This window comes from Sorex araneus, chromosome 4 (assembly GCF_027595985.1).
Source record: "Sorex araneus isolate mSorAra2 chromosome 4, mSorAra2.pri, whole genome shotgun sequence".
In the NCBI taxonomy this organism is placed as follows: Eukaryota; Metazoa; Chordata; class Mammalia; order Eulipotyphla; family Soricidae; genus Sorex; species Sorex araneus.
Genome location: NC_073305.1, coordinates 85059456 through 85073161, shown reverse-complemented (window position 1 = coordinate 85073161; position 13706 = coordinate 85059456). Strand labels below are relative to the sequence as shown.

The 13706-nt window shown below is 37.9% G+C and overlaps 1 pseudogene; it reads right to left on the bottom strand.

The window, feature by feature from the left end:
* Positions 1–12612: 12612 nt before the first annotated feature.
* On the bottom strand, positions 12613–13168 carry LOC101544944 (small acidic protein-like; annotated as a pseudogene).
* Positions 13169–13706: the final 538 nt, after the last annotated feature.

Below are 13706 nucleotides of genomic sequence, written 5' to 3'. Positions count from 1 at the left end.
ATTTAGATCTTTTTGCTCTATTTTAATAGTTGAAATACATTAGTAATTTCCCTTAGAAATTCTCTACATTATGACATTAATATTTTCTGATTCCACTAATAATTTGACACCCAGTCAATGCTCATAGTTTGACACCATTGACACCCAGTCAATGCTCATAGTTTACTTTTTTCTCTGTGGTAAGGGATCATTCCTAGAGGATTCTGGGAACCATATAGGATGCCTGGAATTGAAATTGCGTTGTCTGTCTATAAGGCAAGCACCCCCCCTCCTGCTATATTATTGCTTCAGCTTACTCTAGCTATTTTTCACTTTGTCTCTGAAAGCTACTCCTTCTCCATACATTTAGACTTTTGTCCTTGGAGCACTGTGCTTTTTATTTTGTGATATTCAAACAAAAACTGCTTTTTAATCAAAATTGCTCATGAAAATCTTGAAGTAGTACAGGGGCAACATACATGCTCTGTATACAGCCAACCCTTGTTTACTTCCTGGTACCACCTATGTTCCTCTGAGAACTCTCAGCAGTGACTTCTGAGCACAGAAACAGCAGTGAGCCGTTGAGCACCTTCAGTGTGACCACCAGACCAAAAAGAATATAATAATTACTCATGAATATTTTCCAGGAAGATGCCACTTTGTCTATAAACATAGCAAATCTCAGTGAGTCTGTTGTGTTTTTCTCTCTAGTACTGAAAATCATCACTACTACGGGACACACAAAGTGGCAACTTGCTTGTGAGGGCCATGTTCCATGAAAATTAAGTAAATTTAAAAGTGAGAATCTTATTTTTATTTATTTATTTTTCTCTTTTGGGTCACACCTGGCAATGCACAGGGGTTACTCCTGGCTCTGCACTCAGGAATTACTCCTGGTGTTGCTCGGGGACCATATGGGATGCTGGGAATCGAACCTGGGTCGGCCGTGTGCAAGGCAAATGCCCTAACCGCTGTGCTATCGCTCCAGCCCCTTATTTTAAAAAAATTTAGGTAAACTTAGTCAGGTGATCCAAAGTCTTCCTGGGGATGTGGATGGAACACATAAGCTGTGAAATCAGTGCATTCATTTTGCTTTTATGAGGCAGAACCTAGAGGATGTTTCTTGAACTACCATGTAGAACCCTAATAAGATTACAGGTGGCACAGCATAGAAACTTGGTCTTTATTATAATGTTTAAGATGAATCCTCTTTATATTTTCAAATCATTGCCTAAGCTAGTTGGGAACTAATAGTCCATCAGCAGTTTATGAAAATGTCAGAAGGCAGTAAGTACATATGTAATAATACTAGATAGTTCATTTCTTTATTCAGTTTTATTTCTTTTTTTCTTGCCCATTTAGTCTTAGTAGTACTTTTAGTGCTATGTTAAAAAAAGTGAAGAAAATAATAAGCATCTGCCTTTTTCAGTTGATCTTTGAAGAAAGCCTTCAGTCTTGCACTCATTGAGAATGAGATTTCCTATGAATTTTCTTTTTATTTATATATTTGTTGTTGTTGTTTTTAGCCCAACTCAGAAGTGCTCAACGTTTAATTCATTCAGGAATCACTCCTGGCAGGAATTGGGGAGCATTTGAGGTGCTGGGGATTGAACCTGGGTCATCTGCTTGCAAGGCAAGTGCCTTATTCATTATGCAGTAAGCCCTAGATTTTTGAAATATGTGCTTATTTTGTTGAGTTAATTTACTTCTGTTCCTAAGTTAATGAGCACTTTTGTCATAAAAAGCTACTTGATTTTTATATGTTTTTCCTGCATTAATTATGATGAATGCATGAAATTTTTTTTCATTCTAAAATGAAAGTGTGATATGTTGCACTAGTTGATTTCCAGACACTGAACCACCCTTGAATTTCAAGAATGAATCACATTTGACGACCAGAGAAGCAGTGTATAAGGCACTTGCCTTGCATTGCAGTTGACCTAGGATCAATTCCCAGCACTTCCATGAGTGCTCCCAGAGCACAGAGCCAGGAGTAGGCCCTAGATATAGCCAGGTTTAGCCCCAAACACACCCACTCCCATAACAAAAAATAAATAATACTTGATCATGGTCTGCAAACTTTTAAAGATGCTTTGAATTCTGGCTAAATTTTTTTGAAGATTTTTGTGACGATCGGAATACTGATCTGAAGATATTTTGCTGTGTGTCTTGGTCTAACTTTGTTATCAGGGCAGTAGTATCCTTGTAGAACAAACTTGGAAATGCGCCCTGCTCTTCAAAATTTTATTTGTTTTGTTTTATATTGGGGACATACCCAGCAATGTTCAGGGCTTGTTCCTGGTTCTGTGTTCAAAGAATACTCCTGGAAGTGCTCAGGAGACTGTATGGGGGACCAGAGGTGAATCTGCGTGCAATGTAAATGCTGTACTATCTTTGTTTCCATTGCTCTTAAGTTTTTATTGAGTTTTATGTACGAATTTAATTGTACATAATTGTCAAGATCATTCAAAATTCTTAATATTAAAGGAGGATTATTAGAGAATATTTCTTAGTGTTATAAACTGTATAAACAGGATTGCCCTTATAGAATATTTAATAACAGTAAGCTATATTCAGTTTATAAGAGGGAGATACTTTGAGTATGCATGTAAAGTTCAAGAAACCTTAAAGCTAATGTTCTCTATTTCAGAAAATGATTTGTGTTTAATCTACAATTTTCTCAATTTTAAAAGACAAAGGAATAGAGAGAAAAAGAGAATGTCATTATTTTTTAATAAAGTGCCCATCTCGTTCTATAAAACTCAGTGAAGAACTAATTGTGAAGGATCTTATGAGTCTCTCAGCAAAGATCAATTGTCTTTCTAGCACTTTAACCAAGTTTTCCATAGCATTGACTTCTGCAGTGTTTTTGTAAAATTAGTCGGAGTTTTATCCTGAGAAAATTCATACTTTGACTCATTTATAAGGTGTCAGAAACTACTCAATAGACCATTTGACAGCTTTGGATAATTCAGCAAACTAGTGTGCTAAAGTCATAGACAGCTGTACAAAATATAATGATATCTGGAGGGAACTCAAAAACAATTTTAAGACAAAAATTATTATCTATTTATCATATGCACTTCTGCCCCTCTCGGAGAGCCCTGCAAGCTACCGAGAGTATCTCACCCCCATGGCAGAGCCTGGAAAGCTACCTTTGGTGTATTTGATATGCCAAAAAAAATAACAACAAGTCTCACAATGGAGATGTTACTGGTGCTTGCTTGAGCAAATTGATGAGCAACAGGATGACAGTGATACAGTGATATACAGTGATGCACTGTACTAAAACTCAATGGCAAAGTATAATGGTAAAAAATTGATGTCAAATATATTCACAGGTTGAAAGATACCTCAAGATTATACCTGAGAACGCTGACTCAAACTCCGTTTGTCTCAACCTTCTCCTTTTATAATAAATTTTTTGCAACCTCTTTATTATCTTTAATTGAAAATAATAGGTAATATAACTAAACTGTGTCCATAATTAAAAATTAGTATGCCTGTCTAACAGTAATATATAATATACAATATATTATATAATATATAAGAAATCACACGCATATATATATATATACATATATATATATAAAAATCCTCCTCTAGCTGTATTGTGGATTCACCACCAGGATCTCACCATTCTACAAGGAAGTTATCATTGATGTAAAGAGAGGGGTGCGGCAGGGTGATACCATTTCACCGAAACTCTTCAGTGCTGCCCTTGAGAACATCATGCGACAACTGGGATGGGAAAGAATGGGAGTGAAGATAGATGGTCGGCAATTACACCACCTCTGCTTCGCTGATGACATCGTTCTCATAACACCAAACATTAGCCAAGCGGCACAAATGCTGACCGACTTCGACCGTGAGTGTGGAAAGGTCGGATTGCAGCTGAATCTCAACAAGACGATGTTCATGAAAAACGAACTGGTCCCTGAAGCTCCATTTGCTCTCAATGGAACGAACATCTCTGAATGCAGCAGCTATGTGTACCTGGGTCGAGAAATCAACATGAGGAATGACTTGGTGCCAGAACTGCACAGGAAGAAGAGAGCAGCGTGGAATGCCTTCAAGAGCGTCGAAAAGGTGGTTAAGAGAACGAAGAACCTTCGACTCCGGGCACATCTTTTTGATTGCACCGTTCTTCATGCACTAACATATGCCTCAGAGACCTGGGCACTATGCAAACAGGATGAGAACGCTATTAGGGTATCCCAAAGAGGAATCGAAAGAGCTATGCTGGGAATATCATGTCTCACTCAAGTGAGAGAAGGAATCCGGAGTTCTGACCTCCGTCGACGGTCAAAAATCAGGGATGCTGTCTCATTTGCCAAGGCATCAAAAATCAGATGGGCCGGTCATGTAATGCAATTCAGAGACGACCGTTGGACTAGAGCTGTTACCGACTGGATTCCATGGGACGTCAGAAGACCTCGTGGCCGCCCACCAACTAGATGGTCAGATTTCTTCGTCAAATCTCTGAATGAACGATTTGAGGCTCTTCCTGTTTCTGGAGCGAGCAGGTATCATTGGGCTACACTAGCTTGAGACAGGGACAAATGGAGACGTTACTGGCACCCGCTTGAGCAAATCGAAGATCAACGGGACTACAAGTGATACAAGTAACATATATATGTATATATATATATATATATATATATATATATAGTGAGGAAGGGGTTGATACCTTCTGTGCTCAGGGAATAATCCTGCCTCTGTGCTCAGAAGTCATTTGGGGGATTATGGATGCCAGGAATTGAAGTTGGAGTTCTCATAGGCAAAGCATGTAATCAAGCCCTTTGAGCTACCTCCATGGTCAACTTTTAAAATATATAAATGAAGACTTCATTACACTAGAGGTAGTCAGAGTGTCTGTATTTGTTTATAAAATCACAAATATAGAGGCTACAAAATAAAGATCTCTTGATACCTAAATTATAGGTATCAAGAGTTACCTATAAAATAGTGATTTTTTTCAAAACTCTAATTTCTGAAAAATTTTAAACAGAAGAAAATCACCATCCCAAGATTTTCATTATTGGAAATTTTAGTATTACCTTTATATAAAATGGAATTATGATTAAAATATAAAGATTTATAAAATGATTTTAAGCCTGGTTCTTTATGATTTTTAACACACTGGATTAATTTTCACTGTCTGCATTGTGCCCAATTATTAATGGATAGAAGTATATACCCCTAACACTTCTACTCATTTCCCAAATGACTAGCATAATTGCAATTTTCCCTTTGATAGTCAGTGATCTAGGGATTCATAATTACCTATACAATAAATCATGAAACTCTGTATGACTATGCTATGTGCAAGGTGAAATGAGAATTTAGAATAAAGATTTTGCTCAGTTTACAAACATGTAATTATATCCATACATTGAAACTCTTTTTTTTTTTTTCTTTTTGGGTCACACCCAGCGATGCTCAGGGGTTATTCCTGGCTTTGCACTCAGGAATTGCTCCTGGCAGTGCTTGGGGGACCATATGGGATGCCGGGGATCGAACCCGGGTCGGCCGCGTGCAAGGCAAACGCCCTACCCGCTGTGCTATCGCTCCGGCCCCCATACATTGAAACTCTTAAGTATATAAAATATATATGTATGTTTCTGCAGATATCACTTGTATCACTTGTCAGGAGAATGAGGCCCATAGTTGTTACTGTTTTTGGCATATAGAATACACCACGGGTAGCTTGCCAGGCTCTGCCGTGTGGGCAGGATACTCCCAGTAATGGGCCGGGCTCTCTGAGAGGGATGGAGGCTTTTAAGTCGGTCTCTAATCGCCCTTTCCATGGTTCACACCATATTTGAACCTCATCAAATATGGTGCGGCAATTATGGAAAATGGTTATTAAGGGTCTTGTGATGTGTCACGTGGCTGCTTTTCGTGGTCCGGAAATCGGCCTGAAGTGTGGCGGTGGCTGGGTAGGGAAGTAGTGGAGGTCAGCTAATGAGTGTGGGTTCATCTGGGTATGATCCCTGGGGCACCGGAGATTGGGGGAATCAGGCAGAGGATCTCCGTTTCTGGGTCCTGTTGAGTCTGGAGTCCAAGGTCACAAAGTTCTGCTTTACCTGGTTCTGTGGGGTTTCACTCATGTGTGCAGCGGAGCCCGAGTGTCTGGAAAGTGGCCTGCAACATGGCGGTGATGGGTAGTGTAGGTATGCAGACCTCCACCTCCACCTCCACTGCATATATATATATGTTTATTTATTTATCATCTCTTATATATATACACACATTTATATACACACACATATATAAGAGATGATAAATATAGTTATCTGACCACAAATTAAAAGAATCAAAAGAGGGGGCTGTAGTCATAGTACAGCGGATAGCCTGTTTGCCTTGCACGTGGCCGAGCCGGGTTGGATTCCCAGCATCCCATATGATCCCCTGAGCACCACCAGGAGTGATTCCTGAGTGCGAAGCCAGGAGTAACCGCTGTGCCTTGCTTGTTTGTGACTCAAAAGAAAAAAAATAAATAGCTAAATAAAAATAAAAGAATCAAATGAGAAGAAAATAGTAATTGAGGTCATACTTGGGAGTTCAAAGAAGATCATCGCTACAGTGTCCCTTTTTCCATATTATAATATTTGGTCTAGTCTGGAGCCTGGAGTATGTTTGGATTCAAACATACAACTACAACACTGGCTTTTATTTTGGAATTGGGTTGTACAGATGCCATTGTTGCACATGGGCATGCCAGGCAGATCAATAGCCTGATGAGGCATGTGTGGTCTGCACTGCCCAGCCTCACCATTTTCAACCTAATTAGCAGCTGCTCAAAGATGGGAAACAGGTGCAGATTCAGGGCCAGACCAGGGAAGTCAGCCTGTAATTAACAAGGAAAAAAGGGTCAGATATTGGGAAGAATATCAAATCGGCCCACTGGGGCTAGCATGCTGGCCTCAAAGGCATAGACACCTGAGATCTTAAGTATGCTAATGTAAATTATGCAAGCTTTCAAACAATGTGGCTGCATAATCAGTTGGCAGAGTGGATTTTTTTTTTTTTTTTTTTGCAATCGAATAGGGAAAAAGGACATCTACAAAACTTATTTTTTCTCACCATGTTGTAGAGTTTAGTGAAGAGGATAAACAGATGAAATAGTGGTATTTTTTTGGGAGATTATCATGTTTCTTAAAAAAAAGCTGTTAATCAGGTTCCTTCATAGGTATTTTTACATGAAGATTTAATTAATAATCAGGTGCCAAAATTATGTATAATAGATATTTGGGAGCAGGCTCTTTAGGTACATGTGGCTTTGCATTCTTTTTATATTTGACTCAGATTATTGGCAACTTTTAAAATGCCTCCACAAGAGAGGCTCACTTGAGATTAACCAGAAATTGTTAAAACCCAGACTGAGTTTGGAGAAAAGGAAAGTTAATTTTTATAGTGAAAAATGAATCAAGTCTGTTGCCAGTTAGGTTCTGTTCTGGTTTTAAGAGTCTTTTTTTTTAAAAAATAGCACCAAAACATTCTTTTTTTGTTCTAATTAATTCACCCCGGGGCTAAGATTTTTACCCCACCCTGTCTTTTTCAGCATTTAGCATTTAAGTTCCTAGTAAACCTTTATGTAATTACCTAGGTTAAAGAGAGAGCTTTATATTCCTAGTTGAACATTTAGTGATATTGTCAGTCAATTAAGTCAAATTAACCTTACAGTATAAACCAGCAGTTAAATGTCAGATGCTTGCAGTAACAGTTTGTTTTTCATTTACAGCATAAGTCTTGTGGATTGGTTATGACTTCATGAAGACTGATAAAAACTCATATTACCTGCCTTGTGACAAAGTACACAACACTATAGAACCTGGGAGATGGATCTTCCCACTTACACACTGGTTGGCACCCTAAGACAGTGGTGTGATGAGACACATAATCTTGCCTTGAGAGGAGGCAGTAAGTGCTTTGAACAGCAATAACATCAACTTTGGTGACTTGGACTAAATGTTTATACAGTTTTAGAGAGCCAGTTCTCACTGTGTCATAAGTATCTATTTGTCTAGAAAAAGCAGTGATGTTTGAAAATCAGAGTCAAGTGAAATAATTTCAGCAGCTTGTTCTCATTGGAACTTAAAGTATGTTCCCAGAGACATTATTTATTTATTTATTTATTTATTTATTTATTTATTTATTTATTTATTTATTTATTACCCTCATAGCAACCCCCAAGCCTTTAGTGTTCTCATATTTGTCTTTTTTTTGCTGTTTTATACCTTTTTTTAAATTATTTTTTTAATAAAATTTTATTTTATTGAATCACCATGTGGAGTATTACAATGCTTTCAGGTTTAGGTCTCAGTTATACAATGCTGTAACAACCATCCCTTCACCAGTGCCCATATTCCACCACCAAAAAAACAAACAAACAAACCCAGTACACCTCCCATCCCCCCGGCCGGCCCCCCCCACCCCCGTAACTGATAAATTTCACTTTACTTTCTCTTTACTTTGGTTACATTCAATATTTGAACAAAAACCTCACTATTATTGTTAGGAGTTCCCCACTAGAGTTAGACCTGTTGTGAAGAGATATGAGGTCGTGTGGCCGCTATTGCGGTTTTGTATTTCTGTACTTTAGCAACTAAGTCCAGGGAAATTTCTTCTAGATATTGGATCATTGCAGCTTGTAAATCCCATCTGTCGTCCTCATAATATGGCGGTCACCATGCCCTTCACCCCTGGCAAGGAAGAGGCAAGAGAGAGAGAAATACCTTTCCCCTCCTGGGCAGGCATGAGGCCTCGGTTTAGTTCTCAGTCTGGAGACAGACATTCTGCAAGGAGCTGCCCATACCAAAAGTAGTTTAGCTGGCCTCTGGAGTCATGCTCATGCAGCTGCAAAGGGGCCGGTCACATCTCGGCGGCAGGCTCTGTCATATTTGTTTTGTGGCAATTATGATAAGAAACTTTCAGGGATGTGCCCTAAGCGGCTGAGTTAAAATAAAATGGCAGTTTGGGGGTTTTAGCTCAGCATTGTTATATGCTTTTCTAAGAGCTTTGCTTCTGATGGTGTGGCAGTTTGGCAGGCATCTTCTCTCACGGGCACTCAATATATCATCTGTTGCATCAGTCATATTCTAAAATTATTGGGGGTGGGGTTGGTGGTGAGACAGGAAAGGATGTTTTTGTTGCCTGAGAAACATTAACCAGTAACTCAATATGTTTTCTTTTTAAATATATATTTTTAAAAGACAGTCATGTTGTTCAATGTGATAATGGTACGCAAAGTCATGTGGAACAACAAATATAAATTTACACAAATTCTGAATTATGTTAATGTCCAATAATACATTAATTATATGAGAAGTCTATTTTGTAGATAAAGACAAACTTTCAGTGTCATAAGTTTATAAGAAAGCACTTTTATTTACATTTAAGAACAAAGAATTATGAAAACTTTAGTGTATTTAGACAACAAATTGATAAAAATATTGACTTTTTAATATTAATTTATCCCTTCCACATTCAAGCATAAGTAAGGCTCACACACCACTTAAATGAATTGCAATGAACAACCCTATATATGAGATGTTTAAAATCAGTGGCTTAAAGTATCTCTTGAAGCTTAACCTATTTAGAGAAAATATTTACAAATGGTCATATATACTATAATTATCTCAATTTTTTTACCATATAGATTAAACACCTTTTACAAAATATGACAAAAACAGACATTCCGGGTGTCTGATATATAAAAATACTTTTCTGCATAAACCAGAAATTGCCAATGAATGTTGCTACATTCATAATATTTCTAAATTTCAAAAGGACAGGGACTTTTTTTTAAAATCCAACATATCAAACATATTTAAACATCTAGATGTCTGACTCAAGTCTTGAAATACGTTACAAACATTAATACTTTGGCTGCAAATCTTCAAAGATTATTGATTAGCTCATATTGAAGTTTGTATTAATATTTTATATAAATACCTAAAACGACTGCAGTTCGATGATTTTAATCTCAGCCCATGAGAAAGAGGAATAAAATCAGAAATCAGAAACTCATTTTTAATGAGGATCAAATGAATTTATTTCAGGTACTTGTTCAAAAAATTTGCTCCTCTTTTTAACATAACAAGGACAAAAGTATCACAATCAAATGTGGGAAACTGCTTTCTCTTTATTTGGGCCTTAGTAGGATAATTAACTTTGGTCACTTATTACCTTAAAAAATCCATTTTTATTTGGTTTTAAATAGATAGAATCAAATGATCAATGATCATAGGAGTAATTTTCTTTATAAAACAATGGCCATTTCCCCTCCAAAATCTAACATATGATGTAATTCAAATTACATGTAGACTGCTTAGGAACATAACATTGTGAAAATATGACAATTGTAACTTCATCTACATAAGTTATAACAGTATGGACTCTTGTTCCTTTGATCCAAAAAATTACAGCTGAATCAATAAGTGTACATTAAGTACCACATTGTTCCTATATTAATTTAGATTGTTATTGGCAGCAGAAATATCCATGATGAATAGCTCTACTATAACAAAGCATAATAAGAGAAAATTTTTCGCGAACACATCAAAGTATTAGATAAAATTTCATAAGACAAAAGTATGAAGGAACAAAAAGATGAAAGTGCTGCCACAAACAAACAAGTGTCATTTCCTATAACTGTACTTGAATAGATAAAAGGTAAGATTAGTCATTTGATAATACTAAATAAAAGGAAATTGAGTATTGTATCTATTTTTTTTATTAGTTTATTTTTAATTAGAGTCATCGTGAGGGTACAGTTACAGATCCATACATCTTTGTGCTCATGTTTCCCCCATACAAAGTTCGATAACCCATCCCTTCACCAGTGCCCATTCTCCACCACCAGTAAACCCAACATCCCTCCCCCCCTCCCCAGTCCCGTCTCCCCCCACCCCACCCTGCCACTATGGCAGGGAATTCCCTTTTGTTCTCTCTCTCTGATTAGGTGTTGTGGTTTGCAATAAAGGTGTTGAGTGGCCATTGTGTTCAGTCTCTAGTCTGTATTCGGCCCGAATCACCCTTCCCCCACATGACCTCCGACCACATTTTACTTGGTGGTCCCTTCCCTGAGTTACCCAGAATGAGAGACCAGCCTCCAAGCCATGGAGACAACCTTCTGGTACTTATTTCTACTATTCTTGGGCGTTAGTCTTATGTATCTAATTCTTATTTTATACAACTTATAGTCTGTACAAAAAATGGGTATAGTCATTCCCATAAAAGTGTAATCTTTGGGCGGTGCCCGGGGGACCATATGGGATACTGGGAATCGAACCCAAACCCAGGTCGACCGAGTGCAAGGCAAACGCCCTACCCTCTGTGCTATCGATCCAGCCCCTCAACATCTGTTTTTAAGAGAAAAGGGGGTGGGAAGGTGAGAATAGAATTGCATATCAAATCACACACTTTCTTCTAAGGAAACTTTTTTTGATCATTTTTAGTGAATTAGTCATAATAAGCAATACAAAATAAATTATTTAGGGCCTGTTATTGGGGCAGGCTTGGGTGATGGTTGGGAAAATTTAAAATAATGGTGGTGGAAAGCTGTCCTGGTGAGGGAATTGGTGTAGGACTATTGAATGTAATTAATTGTGAATTACTTTAAAAAACAGGAGTTATGGGGCTGGAGCGATAGCACAGCGGGTAGGGTGTTTGCCTTGCACACGACCAACCCAGGTTCAATTCCCAGCATCCCATATAGTCCCCTGAGCACCGACAGGGAGTAATTCCTGAGTGAGTCAGGAGTAATCCCTGTGCATCACTGGGTGTGACCCAAAAAGCAAAAACAAAAAAAGGAAAAGAAAAACAGGACTTACAAGAGAAAAATTAGTCATGTAATAAAATGTAAAATGGTTTTTAAAGCAACACATTTTATTTTGCTTTGGGACTACTCCTGGCAATGCTCAGGGGTTACTCCTGGCTCTGCACTCAGGAATCACTCCTGGCAGTGCTGGAAGTACGATATCGGGTGCCCGGGATTGAACTCCAGTCAGCCTTGCGCAATTCAAATACCTTCCCAATGCCTGCCATAGAGACAGGTGGGTGGAGGTGCTTTGGGGTATGAGAGGGAAAGGGGGGGGCATTGTTGCTGGGAAATTATACTGGTGGAGAGATGGGTGTTGGAACATTGTATGACTAAAACCCAATCACAAACAGCTTTGTAATGCTCTAGTTCACTGTGATTCAATAAAATAAAAAAATTAATATAAAAAAATCAACACAATAAAGTATTCTTAAAAAAAAAGTGTAATCTTTGGGGCCAGAGTGATAGCACAGTGGGTAGGGCGGTTGCCTTGCACGCAGCCAACCAGGGTTTAATCCCTGGCATCCCCTGCATCCCATATGGTCCCCTGAGCACCGCCAGAAATAATTCCTGAGTGCAGAGCCAGAAAAAAAACCCTGAGCACCTCTGGGTGTGATCCAAAAAGGCAGAAAAAAAAAGGAAATAAAAGTGTAATCCTTGGCACGTGAAAGCAGAAACTAATAATTTTAAAGCGTCTCCTAATGAATATATTACAAAAATCATACTAGATAAGTTTATAGACAAGTCTCCACTCTGCACTATAACAGTAAGGTTTGCTCTGAATACAAATGCTAAGTACTTGGGAGTTATGAAGCACTGGATTTGTTAAAGATCATTTTATAATTGCCTTTTGCATCTTTTTGTTTGTTTGTTTGTTTGTTTGGGGGATGTTTCACTTCATCAGGATGCTCAGTAGCTTGAAGTTCCCGAGTAGACTCTTTCTCTGTCTCTGAATCACTTTCAGAGTCATCTGGAGTTTCAGGATCAGTCATTTGGACATTCATCACTGTCCCAGAGACGTTACCTTCTCCATCATGATCTACCTCACTGAAGTTAGAAAGAGCGTTACTGGTATCTTCCTGATAATTACTGCCCAAAACTTTGCTGATACTGAGATACCACTTGTTCATTACTCTTTTTTTCCTTTTTGAAATGAGATGTTGATTTGTGATCTCCTATGACAAGATGATTCAGTATGCTCATTCTTTCCTACAACCATGAATCTCAAGAATTTTTTTGTTTGTTTGTTTTCTTTCTTCATTATCTAAGTCTGCTGCTTTCTAATTGTTAGATCCAAGATTGTCATCTGGGTAGGCTGAGCATTTCACTCCAGTGAGGATCAGATACTTTGGCAGCACTCATCCTTGTGGAGATCACAAACGAAAATGTCAAACCCATTCACAGTTCTTCTTCAATGCAGTATATTTGAGTGAAAACTCAGGATCCACAATTTCAACACACTTAAGGTAATGCAGGTGTTTCCCTTTACTTTAATACACTTATACTCACTCAGGTTTTTCAGTGTTGCCACTAGTACATTTTTTGCTCTGGGTAATTTTTTTGCTAGAAGTGTGTAGAGAAGCTGTTTTTAAGATGTTTAGCAGCATTCTTAACCTCTATCCATAATGTTTCATTAGCAAACTTCTTCCAACTGTGTGAAACCAATCATGCCTTCAAATATTGCAAATGCCCTTAGTGTGTGTATGCATGTGTGTAGACATACAAGCACTCAAGTGTGTGCAAAAACATCATGGTTTAGAATTGCTGCAATACTTACGAATAGTAAACTTGCTGTAGAATGAAAAATAGCACCACCATACGTATGCAAACAAATTTAACATCCTCTTATGTTGTATAATAATCACCCATTTTTTAAACAACATGAATTATCACCTCATAT